At 27.8% G+C, this 14,255-nt stretch overlaps 1 protein-coding gene across 1 annotated transcript in view; it reads right to left on the bottom strand.

Annotated features, from left to right (window-relative positions):
* Nucleotides 1-9,203, bottom strand: part of LOC113554418 (homeotic protein antennapedia-like) — a 153,705-nt gene extending 144,502 nt beyond the window's left edge. Inside the window, exon 1 of the mRNA XM_026958253.1 lies at nucleotides 8,626-9,203. The gene's annotated coding sequence lies outside the window, so the exon portion shown is untranslated. The remainder of the gene's footprint in view (nucleotides 1-8,625) is intronic.
* Nucleotides 9,204-14,255: the final 5,052 nt, after the last annotated feature.

The raw sequence follows: 14,255 nt of genomic DNA, 5'->3' as shown, positions 1-14,255 counted from the left end.
ATCCACATAGCAAAGTACCTACGGCACATGCGCGTTATATATTACTTATTTTGAGATGTTTGAACATGTAAATCCCCTGCTGGTCTTCTGAAAGCTTTCTATTCCGGAGAACGTGATACAGAATCAGTTTTTCTTTATAATGTAATGTATAACGAACGTGGAGTGACCCAGTATGTCACTGAAGCGTAGGCGTGGCTTAATATGGAGTATATAACATCGTAAAGCGATGTCCAGAGATAGGGTTTTTATTAGACTACCGAGTGTTTGTTTGGAATGAATGGTCATTCTGCTTCGAGTGATTTAAGAATTTTATCAAAACGCACAATCAGCATGCGAAAAATAAGAAATTTACGAGAATTATCATTACACCATTAATTTGGTGACAATTCATTTAGACATTTCAGTTATATATAAATTATATAAGAAAATGAGTTATTGATTATAGTAAGTTTATAGAGAGTTAAAATGTAATTAGTTAAGTATGTAAAAAAACAATCAATTAGAACATTTTTGGAATATAATATAAGTACTTATTACATACATATTATATGTAAAATAATGTTGTAATTATGTTTATAATATTATAACATTAATATATTATGCAATTTCCTAATATTTATCGATGATATAGAATTATTTTATGAAATTTATAACATCAATTATTCTAAATGCATATGAATTTAATTTACTTATTTCTTAGCATACGTAATACTCTACAAATGTATGAATAATAATATAATAATATTGAATAGCCTAAGTCATTATCAGACAATTATTGACTACTGGGTATAATAAATTTATGCTCTACAACAATGAGTATATTAATATTATGACGAGAAATTGACAGAGTACCTATACAGAAATTGTCCTGTTGGACTTGTTTGATGGACAGGACAATCAATTTTTAGTTCCGCGACCAGTCCTGACAGAGTTGCGTCAGAGAAACCGACTATTTCTGATCTTCACTACAGTATACTAACAAGACAATGATTATTATTATCCACCAAAAAACTAAAGTAAATCAGAACAACATCCAAAGATTATATTTTATAAATGTCCAGAAAACATTTTTTAGCTTGCTATAAAAAAAAATAAAACTTTTGTCTAAAACATAAATATTATACTACTTATACATAGTATGTAAGTTTTGAAAAAAATCATAAATATTTATATATTTATATAATTGAAAAAAACGCTAGGATAATATCAAGAAACGTTTATTTTTTTGATAAAGGTGAATTGTTATAGTATGTTATTTAAATTTAACGTTAATAAAACGATATCATATTGATTATAGATATTTATATAAAGTAGTATTTATTATGTTACAATAAAATATGAAAATGATTCATACATTAATTAGTTTGTCCAATAATCGATATGTTTAAACAATGTACAATATATTTCGATTTATAATTTACGTCCACAAAGTACAGATTTATAATTTATAGGTAGTGATTATATTTTATTGCGCCTTATACAAATATATTTTAAATACTTTTAGGGCTATACAAATTATAAAATATTTTTGTCACAATTTACTTAAATACAAGAGTATTGATATATTTTTATATTCCTAAACATTCTAACTTCTGTTATAATGTGTTAAAAAGTATTTTGAGTTCAGATTTTTGTTTTATTTTAATACATGTAATAACCAGTAGGTATATAAAAAATATGTTTATTTTTAAATTATTTATGACATTAGAAATTATATAAGAAATAACGTATTTTATTAAAGTTATTACAATCATTAATAACCTTATATAATATATTATGCTAATATTATAAATTAAAGTGCATCTTAGTATTACAGTTGAAATATTTTGACGCTCAAGTGGAAATTGATGTCTTTGATAGCATATAGTGGTATTGTGATCGAGAAACGATTTGAAACTGAAATAGCAGATGAGGAGAAAAACGAGAAAGAAAATGGCTGTACCAAATAAGTTTATAATGATTGTAAGGGAAAAACAAAATAAAGTTAACGATTGAACGCATTAACTTTTCAAATGGGCACAATCCATACGACACATTTGATATTCATCCATAAACAAAGTAAATAAATCTGTACAAAGACAATGGAAAATGAAAAACCTGATGTTTCAGTGTTTAATGAACAATGAAGTTCAGATACGAGTCGTCATCATGAATGTCAGAGATTTGTTAATATTGACGCATTAAATTCGCATTACAGTAGGTTTTTACACGGAAAAGAAAAATGTCCAATAAAAAACGTTTTGTGTTTGTGCCATTTGTCGTATCTGCTATGCAGCGAGCGATTAAAATCCCATTTAGACCCGACTTAGAGAGCTTATTGCTTTCCGCCCAAAAACAATCCCCCTTTAAACCCCTTCCCGTGCCAACTCACACACCCCAGGACGTAATGTACACCCCGAATACGTGCTATACACTCTGTTATGAGATTTTTTTTTCATTTATGTTACACTTGTCCTAATGCGAAATCGATAATGTCCCTTTTAGAGGCCCACGTGACCAAAATTGTCCACTTTTAAAAATATAACCCAATGGTTGACCCTACACTACCACTGCTATTGAACATATGTAATCGAAAATAAACTGTAAGTGTTAACAATATATACCTTTTTAAAAATATTAAAAATACGAAAAAATGATGTATTGTTATAAGAAGTATATAATATTAATATTATTTTACTAATAGTTTTTTTTTTTTTAATATTATAATATTATATACGTACATATGAAATATTTTTAAGTATAGGTACAATATTATGAATAATTGGTATATAATAAAAAGCTGTTTGAGTTGTAAAAAAATACCAATATGCTTAGTATTATACACAACTATCATCGCAAATCGCAATATATTTTTCCCACAGTTAGTTATATCAATTTCATCGATTGATCCTGGCGCGTATAGACGCCGCGTGTCATTATTAATTGATCGACAAGGCCGATCGGCGTGTGTGTAAAAAGAGTTATCAATCCATATCGGGGGAGTGGACTATCATCGTACCGGTTATCTGCAGACACGTTAAGGACATCATAGTAGTGCGAAAGAAAATAATATTAAAACGATTCTTTGTTAGACTATATATGATACGAAACTATTATAGAAAAACTTACGTATAAAAACTCGTATACATTAAATGTCCATTATATTATGGTCTTATAAAATAACAAAACATGAAAGGTATTAACGAAAACCCACTTCTTAATTATATTTTATTTTACCATAAAACAATATACGATGGATGCAATAACTTAATGTGCACACGATTACCTACATCTCTAAGTTGTACAAATTCCAACAAATATATGATAATTCATAATTTCATATTCAGACTATAAAGTACGAAGGTAATCAAGATAATCATTTAGAATACACATACAATGAATGGCATAGGTCAATTTCAGGGGAAAATTATACTTGAAAATATATAGCTAATAGCTATATAGCTGTTAATTAAATCCGTATTTGTTAGTTTGTTAGTTTTCGAGCACTGCCACGTTGATAAACAGCTAAAGAACTGGCATTATTTATTAAGATGGTAAATATTTACCACAAGTATTCAGATTTTTATTATAAGTATGTGCTTGTGAAAATCGCTAGTTTATAATTTTATTTAATTATTAGCAATAGTTAATTATAGAACTATGAAGGTGGACACACTTTATTTTCTTTATTGTACTCATTAAAACTGTATAGTGATACTTATAAAATAAATATTTTTTATTTGTTATTAAAAAAAACTATATCATATAATAACTAAGAGTGTAATATATCAATTGAATTTATCGATTTTATAATATTATTACATTTATCCTTATTATACTGCGTGTAGTATGAAAAATATGGTTATTTAAAATATATCAAGTAGAATATGATCTTAATATGATAATAATATAGATTATGAACCAATCTTTTTGTAGTTAAGTAGGTATGTAATAGTATTATAATATTATAGACTATAGTATACCTATATTATTATCTTTAAATAATAATTGTCATGACATTCGAGTTAAGTAATCGCCGGAAATGTATAACTGTATAAGCGAGATTTATTGGCACGGAGCTTGACAATAGTTGCCGGCACTAGAGTTGAATTTCTAACAGCGATGAAAAATTCACTAAGTTTTGGCTATAAAATAAGTTTGTATTAAGCTTTGGGTATTAAAGCCGTGTCTAAAATGTTGGCAAACCTCTTCAATACGTCTGTGGCTTAATGCAACAATTTTAATATTATTCAAAATATATTCGAATTTGGTGGTTGGTAGAGATGTTGCTATGGATTATGATTATATAGTGGGACATATAATTATTGTAATACAATTTTTATGAAATTACACCTAAAACTTAATTTAGTTTATTAGATAAACCCGGTAATCACACTGATTAATCAATTGATTGTTGGTCAACACGTTATGTTGAATCAGTAAAATATCGGCATCATAGCAATTGTAATGTTTACATAGGACGATTTCAAGAAATAAAAAACGGGTATAATATCTAACACTAAAACGCATGTATAAATAAATATATAAAAACAAATTTATGATAGGTATTTATTTTTATCTTTACGACTTTATGTGTTAAGATTTAATTTAATTTTGTAAACTAAAATAAGATTAATAAATAATCTGTGCATATATAATACATAATAATGTTTCTTTAATTATATAATTTCAGAAGTAAAAGTAAGTACCCAGGTAAGAAATGTGTCTTAGATACGTTTAAAATTTTATCTTCAGTGATAAGTATGCAAAATATAATATCCCATTTTCAGACTATAACTATATAGGCACAACAATAGGTACTATAATGATAAATCGTTATACACATTTTTTCTTTTGGCCGAACATTTACCGAGAATTTTGATTAAATTCACATAAATATTACTATACGTTCCACTGCTAACCACAACATCAACTAGCGTGTTGATACTTTTTTTTCGTATTCCATTGTCGAAGCAAGTATTATACACTCTCGGTCACGTTCCTTGCCCAACACGAATGTCAACCGGTACAGTCCCCGCCACTGCCACCAAGTCCTACATCACAAGGTGCATCACTGGTTGAGCGACCCCCCTTAAATGTTTGTGTATGTACATAAATATTATTTGCATCTATAAAGTATTAAACATTATATGTATCTATATTATATTCCTACAGATCATGTGCGAACATAATATATTTTCTTTAGCCATATAGGCACACCCATTTATAGGTACAATGTTATCAAAGAAAAAAAATAATAAGAAATAACTAATAATACAAGTATAAACTAATTAGTAGTTAATTACTTATTTATACCGTATATGTGGTATTATTGAACTCTGTTTTTTCACGAATGAGTTAAAAATAATGTTTAAATGGTGAACAATATTGCTGGACTTACAGGTAAATAAATAATAAAGTTTATCTTATAGGTAGATATCTATATTATTTACTGAATAATTAATATAGAATTAAAATTGTGAAACTCAATATTGTACACTAAAAAAAAAATGCATTATATTGTAGTTTACATAATATTCATTCTCATTTTTTTAGAATTTGATCTTTTATAATATTTATATTTTATATTTTATTGATATAATTAAATTGTTTGTGATGTACATATATATATATATATATATATATATATATATATTATGCTACAACTATATGTTGTATATGCTAAACTATAACAAAATCAATTAACAATAAAGTGTAAATAATTTATCACTTTTACAAATAATTTTATGTAATAATAATTCAACAAATATAATTTAAACTTTATCTACCTATCTTTAATTAATATACTAACAGTTGACTTTTTAAATTATTATATATATTAATTTTTACCTAGAAATTAATTCAACCTTTAAAATTAAAAGCAGCAAATATAAATAAGCTATAATAATTATAACAAATCAACATATACAATCAATTATATTATTTTTTTTAATTCAACTTGTATTTTGATATAATATTTAATAGAATAAAAAATAAATAATAATATAATTCTAAAAGAAATAGTAATTTAATTTATGACATCTACCTACTTACAGTTTATAAATTTAATTTTTACTCATAACACCTATACAACCAACTTATAAACAATCAGACAAGTTGAAAAATATTTAGTAGGATTTTTCTGATAAAAATTATCATTAAACAAGCATTATCGTATACTTATATTCTGTCAACAGATGCAATAGATTTTCTACAAGCCTGTCGCTTGACGGTAGCTATATGTACATCATTTATGAATAGTATATAAAGAGTATTCAATTTGATCATTTAAATAATAAAACGACGCTTTTTTTATAAACAGATTTACATCTTACCGTATCTCATACGTATAAAAGTGAAGAGAAACGAAAGATATAGAAAGAGAGAGAGAGTGAGAGAGAAAGAGAAAAAATTATTAAGTTAACGACGTGTAAACACGGGTTTTTATTGACGGTAATTGGTCGGAGCGCCGTGGCCGAGGCAAAAATATGGTCGAAACCAGGTCGTAAAACAGTCTGTGCACAACGACCTAAAGTGCCGAGGAGCGTGCCGCCGTCGCCGCCGCCGCCGGTTTGCACGCGTGTATGTATAGTATGTGAATGTGTGTGTTCACACGTGCGTGTGTATGTGATAAAATCACATACACTCCCCTTGTACATAAATTAGGCATGTTTATGATGTGGTTTTTTCTTCGAAAAACTCTTTACTATGACTACCGATGTGCTTTCTGTGTTTCCTTAGGTACTCTCGATCTTTAAGATATTTACGATTTCCGTACACAATCATGAATAGCCCGCGATATGTCACATATCAATTTTAATTTTATATATATCCGGTTCCCGACGTTTAGTCCGGTTAATCATATAATAACGGACATTATATCCCATAATAAATATAAACATATACATATAATGTATAATATACACGATTGTTGTTAAATTGAGCCATTAAAAAAAAAAAAAAAAAAAAAAACGGTCGTAAATATTCGGCGTGCGGCTACTGCTGCTGCTGTAATACCTTCACAGTAGATAGTTTATAAGTGTGCTCTCGGGCTGCCGCCGTCGTCGCCACCACCGTTGTTTATGATCCGTACGGTAATTAACCTGTGCGCGTGATTGAAATCGTTAATATAATGGTCTCTCGTGTAAAATAACATCAGATATCGCCACTATATCGCCGCACTGTACTGTGTCGCGAAGACATGATTTTTTATATATATACGTTCACTGTTACATATTATTTTTATATACCTATAGGTACATTATATTTATTTTCTCCTATACCCCTTACCCTTTCACCAAAAAGTATACAGTAAAATGAAATGTTATAATTTTTAATTAAACGGTTCTGAAAAATAATATTAGTTTATCATCCTGAAATGTATAGTGAGTTCAAGTTGATATAATACTATGCGGTATTTATTTGTGCACCTGTTATAAAGTACAGATTTATATGTAATTTTTATAACAAATGCATTGTATGTATTTATTGTAATATTTAATAATATTAGTTACCTAAGTATATTGGAATAAATTTATAATATACCTACTGAATTACTTATACTTGATTAAACAATATTAGATATAATTTACATTATTGTTAGATAAAAATAAATTCTAATAATATGCATAAAATAGCAACAAGACTTCTATGTATTAATATATAATTTGAAATATTTTAAGGGTTTTAAAAGAATTTTACCAAGCCAACATAAATTATGTTATATACATTTCTTTGTATTCTGGTATAGTCAAATTCAAACAACAAACTTTACTCTATCAATTAAACAATTTAAAAATAATTAAGTATATGTATATAAGTACAAAATACAACATATGCATAATTTGTTATGTATCACCAACGCTAAATTGTGGTGAATATACTTAATAATATATATATTTAAATTAAAAATTATTTAACGAACTTAGAAATAAATTATTGAAATAAGTATAATGATCTAATTAAATTAAATTGTTTTATATTTGGGACATATATATTTCCTAAAAGTTGTTTATAAGAAATACCTACATTAAAATTAAATAACGAATCATAGATGAATGCATTATAGTTATTATATTTATGGCCTTAAGCCGGAATACCTACTAACGTACTAATTATCATTTATATACTTATATTAAAGCATTGAAACAAAAATATTAAATTTGATGTATTCGATAATGACACAAGAAATCATACCAAATTATCATTATATTTAGATATATATTTAATATTTATGGTATAAAGTATCATAGTTAACTATTATTTTATTTTAAAACACTGAACAAATACTGATTTATAAGAATTCAAGTAAAATATAATTTATTATTACGGCGTGTATTACGACCTTACTTGTTTTTTAAAATATATCGATTTATAGTGAAATATTATAGATACATAGTGTGTGATATTAGCATAATGTGTATATGTAATTGCAAATAGCTACGAATACCTACACAACAGATAGTTTTTTCATGTATATTATAAGTTTGAGTAAAAATTAATATATCCTCCTACTGAACTATATCGACATAAATAAACATAACGAATAATAAGAACATTTGTAGATACCTATATATATATATATATATAGTTATTATAGTAAGGTTATGTATTATGATTTATGATTCAAAATGATATATCACTCACCGATTATGTTGGTCCTGAGAAATCGTTTGAATGACGAGTAGACTTCAATGAACTGTGTTTAAAATAATGTGTGTTTTGATAAAAATAAAATGAAATAAAAACCAAACAAACAAAACAAAAACCGCGGTGATTTAATTAATTAGAGTGATGGTTAAAAAAAAAAATCGCTTCAACAAAAATCGAATACCGTACAACGAAAAACTGTGGCGGTTAAATTATAAAACGATCGGTGTTTAGCATGCATTTTTTCGTCACGATTAAAAATACGATTTTCCGCGCGTTTGGATCGGCGTGTTGTAAATATTTTGGCGGGTCAGCGATAACGGTGAAAAATCAAATACGTTACAAACAGAAAATAAATTAAAATATAGATACCGGTGTATGAATAAAAAATAAACAAATAATAATGACGACGTATAATATAATATAATAATATATAATATTAGAGAGAACCAAAACAAACGAAATAAAAATACAATGTACAGGAGCGGCGTGGAAATGGAACACGACGATATAAAAGCTATAAAGTGTGCTGTGTGTGTTATGGGCTCCAAAAAGTTTGTCCTTACAATAATGGGACGTGAATCGAAGTGTTGGGCGGGAGAATGGTTTACGGTCTCGGAACTGATAGAGAGCCCGGCCCCCTGTGCTACCGCCCGCCCGCTACGGGACCCCACCGCCCCGCCGCCGACCACCACCGCTGCCACGGCCGCCGCCGGCAGGCAGTCGCATAAAGAATATAACCGTGCGGCGGCGGTGGCGATGGTAGCGCGCGGTATGAATGGCGGCGGGAGCGGGCGAGCGGGGACGGACGGACGCCGGCGCCGACGGAGTAAGCGGCATACGAGCCGGCCGTGCGTCGGACAGAGAAACGACGACGATGACGGCGGCGGCGGCGACGACGACACACACGCACGCCGCGCGCACCGCCACGTCAAACCTCGTCCACCGCGCGCGCAAACACACGCATACACACGAGCCCGCGCACACACGTACGTGGTGCGCGCGATGCTCGTATATCGTCCGCGCGCGCATTGCGCTTGTCCTACCCGCCACCGCCGGCAGAGACTTACGACGACGTTTCCGCGCCGCGCCGCCGACCGGCCGAACACGAAGTCAATAAAGTCACCGCCGCCGTAATTTGCGACGCGAGCGTAACGCGCGCGCGACAGGCTCGGGGATTTCGTTACTGACATGGTTTTTTTTTTTTCGTTCTTTTCTCCGCCTAATGACGGTTGTGTGTGCGCACGACGAATATGAAACCTGATGTAACGAACCGCGACAAAGACAGTTTTACCATACGATTGTCATAACTACGGAGTGGTACGACATGATTTTATGACCACCACAGTTATGTACAATAATATATTCGAACGGAATACTATACACGACCAGTACACGAATTTAACGAAACCTCGTGCGCCGTCGACACCTGTTGCCCGGCGAGCTGGCGGCCGCCCCGCGCTATCAAATTCGCGCCATGTCCTCACAACCCCTCTCGCCAAACAAATGACACTTAATCCGCGCTGCCGTATTGTATACAAATATACGACAGTGTAGCTAAGTCATAGGTAAATTTTTATTCGTTGGGAACATTTCGTATTATACAAAAGTAATATGTATACAAATATATGACATTATAATTTGCCTACTATAGGAATGTACTAATTCATAGAATATATGTGCAATACGTATAAAATACATTTAATATTACAAATATGTAGATATGTAAACTTAATCCAAATTTAGAGACCATCTATACATATATGTATAGGAACATATTGATAACTACCTACTCGAACGTCATTCTAGATTTTTCTAACCATGTCTGATTTCAAATTTTTCTTTTAATGTAAAATATTCAGATTATATTATTATTATTATTGTATTTAAATTTTTAAATTTTGTATTTAAATCACTTGAATTAATTTTTATACACAAAACTGTACACATCTACTTTTAAACAATACGATATGACACTCTTTGTATTAAATTAATGAAAGTCTTTGTTTAGTTTTACATTTAAAAATTAAAATATTCAAATAATTGCTAAATTGTATTTATTTTTGCTGAAAACAATGCCTTTTGGAATTATTACTATAAAATATTTTAAGAATGACAAAAATAAAGAAAACCATTCTGTTTGTCGTTGAATAGTAAATTATAAAATTATTAGATGTGGTATTCATTGTTTTACGTTTATATATAATAATTTACAACAAAATATTTTTATTTTATTTGTTTCAGAATTGGTGCTTAAATGCAATAGGTATACACATTGCAATGCGCTAATGCACATAATATAATTATTAATTATGCATTTTATAACATTAACATACTAATTAATCTTGCGTGGTATTGTCCATCACAAATTAATTGTACATGGATTTACTTTGTTGAATGTATAAAAAATACATCTTCTAAAATTATATCCAACTATAGTAATTATTTTATTTTCTGTAATCGATGACATCTCTATACAGTATTTTTTTTTATAGTATTTCGATCATAAAATTTGGTAGCTTAGACATTAGTTATCAGTATTTAAAGGTAAGCAGAGTACAAGATGGATCTTTAATCAGGTAAAAAACCCTCCTAAGTTATGTGATAACTTTATGTACTTTATGAGAACACCTATGCACTTAAACTTTTAAATACTATTATTGAAAGCCTAACGTGGTTTAAACAAATAAAATTAAAATCTAATTTTATAAATAGCAATAGACATTCATGAATAGAACTTTCATACAATAAAATTTGAATCCCTATAAATTAAAAAATGTTTTAACAAACTATATATTACTATATTCCTTTTTTTTAAACTTATAAGTAGGTACTGTTTTTTACTAAGGATATTAATATAGTTAATATTTTGGAATTTATATATTTGGTTAAAAATAAAAAATAAGAAGGGTAACACATATTATTATTATTAATATGTGTAGGTACTTAATTATTATATGCATAAACACAAAAAGTATTATAAGTGCATATAATTCAATGTATCACAAATAAATAAAAATATTGTAATACTTCAGTATAATTTATATTTATAGTATACCCCATACAAGTTATTAATTAAATAACTAAATAATGTAAATTACAAACAATTTTACAAAAAATATGAATGTTATCGATCTCACTGATTAAATTAATTTATAGTATTATTATAGAAAATATATGCGAGTTTTTTTAATTAATAATATGTTAAATAGAATGATTAATGTTGCAATTTTTAAGTATAGAAATTTGATTTACTTAAATTAAAACATATTGGTTTTTGGAGCATTTATAAATACGAGTCCGGAGTCTTAATTTTTAATTATACAACATTTCATATTGAAAATACATGAAGATTAACATCAAAGAAATGATTAAAGCCCATTTAAATATAGAAACAAAAATATATCGTAAATATTAAGTTAGAATTGAGAATTAGTTTTCGGATCAAAAATGTACATCTCATTTAAGACTCATGTCAGTCCAAACTCCCAATCTATTGACTTTACTCGGTAATAATCGAGTTTTTTTTATCAAACCACTATAATAATGTGTTTCCAAATCAAAATCTTGACGATCGCCGATCGGTGGCTATCTAAGAAATCGTGCTTCATAATAAATAATATATTGTGAACGTGACAAACGTGCGATAACATAATTTTATAGTTTAGATCGATTTATGAATATTTAAACTATTTAAAGATATAAAAAATACTCATACATTGCATTTATTGAACATATTTTATTGTGTGTAATTATTGATGCTGCACACATTTTACTATAACTTTTAAATTAAAATTGTAATTATATTTAAATTCGAGCAAGCTTAATGAATTCAAAAGGTTATAGCTTCGAAAAAACTTTATAACATTACAATATTACAACAACTTTAATAACTATTTTCCGACTTTACTTTCATTGCTAAAATATATTTTATCCAATAATAACTTACTGTAGTACTGAAAAACATTATTGAGTCTTATTTTAATGTATGATAAATGATATGGTAATTGAAATTTTTGTTATGAATGATAAATTAAAAATCTATGCCCTACAATTAAAATTCTATTCGATGTTAACTTATTTGTGTAATATTATATATTATATTATGTACTTAATAGCTACCTAAATTTAAAAAAAAAATGTTTTCAATGTTCGAATAAGTAAAATTATATAATGTTTTTAAATTATTTGCATTAGTTCAATAACAACCCTATGATTTAATAATAATCGTATTATAATTTATATGTTTATGCAAGTGCAAAACAAACATTTATTAGAAACCATATTCTATTATTATCAATTATAATAAAATATAGTCCATTAAATTTATGGTATACCTAACATTATTTTATCTAGCGGAATTGATATGATATTTAAAATGATTTATAATAATATTTTATATATAGTTATTATACTTATTAATAATATTACCTATTCGATTTTATTCTTTTCTAGTTGAATTAAACATATTTTTTTTATTATTATCGCAATTATAGACTTGGAATAATCAATGGTTTATGTGCTGCTTGCTTATTATAATAATAATTATACATGGGCATGTTTTATCACTTTAATAAGTAATAATAGTGTTAGTTATACTACGTTTAGTCGTATAAAATACTAGTTAGTATAATATACAAGAAAAAATGTAATTAAAAATATTTATAATTACCTAGTTCATCGACTTAGACATTGATCGACTTTAGATCATTCTTGATTTCATTTTTAAAAAAATTGACTATACTGAGCCAATTTTATTTGTCTTTGATAGTTATTTACTGCATCAAGTACTGAAAAAAGAGTATATAATCCATTAGTATTTATTCACACCTATAATAAAAGAGTACCTATTAACGATAAGTAGCCGTAGGTTGTTTAATAGTACGTCCCCGATTGAATTTAGAAGCCAAATACTAGTATTTTATAATAATTATATACCAATACATAATAATAATAATAGGTATATAATTATAAAATACTCGTATTTGGTTTCTTAAATTCTATTGGGAACGTACATAATAATAATAATTAATAAGTACCTATTATAATTTATTAATACAAAGTGTATGGCTAGTATTTTTGAACTTTATTTTTAAGGTGCAATTCTAAAACAACTATTAATTATTAAGCTGAAAAAGGGAAAACCTATTTTACTCTTGTACGTTATAAACATAAACTATTTTTAAAATTATGTCATCAGCACGATCCATAATATACATATCAACAATTTAAATTCGATTATTACATTGGCAAAACAATAGACAAGTTTCATTAATGAACCTCACTCGCCACTCGATGAATATTGTATGTCACGCACCGGGTGGTCGTCCAATTATATATTATACAGTATATGATAAATATATAGAAGTACATGCGCGCCATATGCCAAATTAAAAAAAAAAAAAACTTTATTAGTAAAATCGAATGCTAAACAGCTAAATATTTTTCTTGTATTGTACAACTTATTTTATTATTATAATGTATTAAAATAATCATAGAAAAACATTAAAATACTTGCAATGATAAAGAATCTCTACAAATTAAAACAGACACACTATTATTTATTAAAGGTACAGTTATTTTTTTACTTAATAATATATTATTGTAATAAACTTTATCCTATCAAA

Source organism: Rhopalosiphum maidis, chromosome 2 (genome assembly GCF_003676215.2).
Source record: "Rhopalosiphum maidis isolate BTI-1 chromosome 2, ASM367621v3, whole genome shotgun sequence".
NCBI lineage: Eukaryota > Metazoa > Arthropoda > Insecta > Hemiptera > Aphididae > Rhopalosiphum > Rhopalosiphum maidis.
The sequence above is the reverse complement of the archived record's forward strand: the minus strand, read 5'-3'. Positions and strand labels throughout refer to the sequence as shown.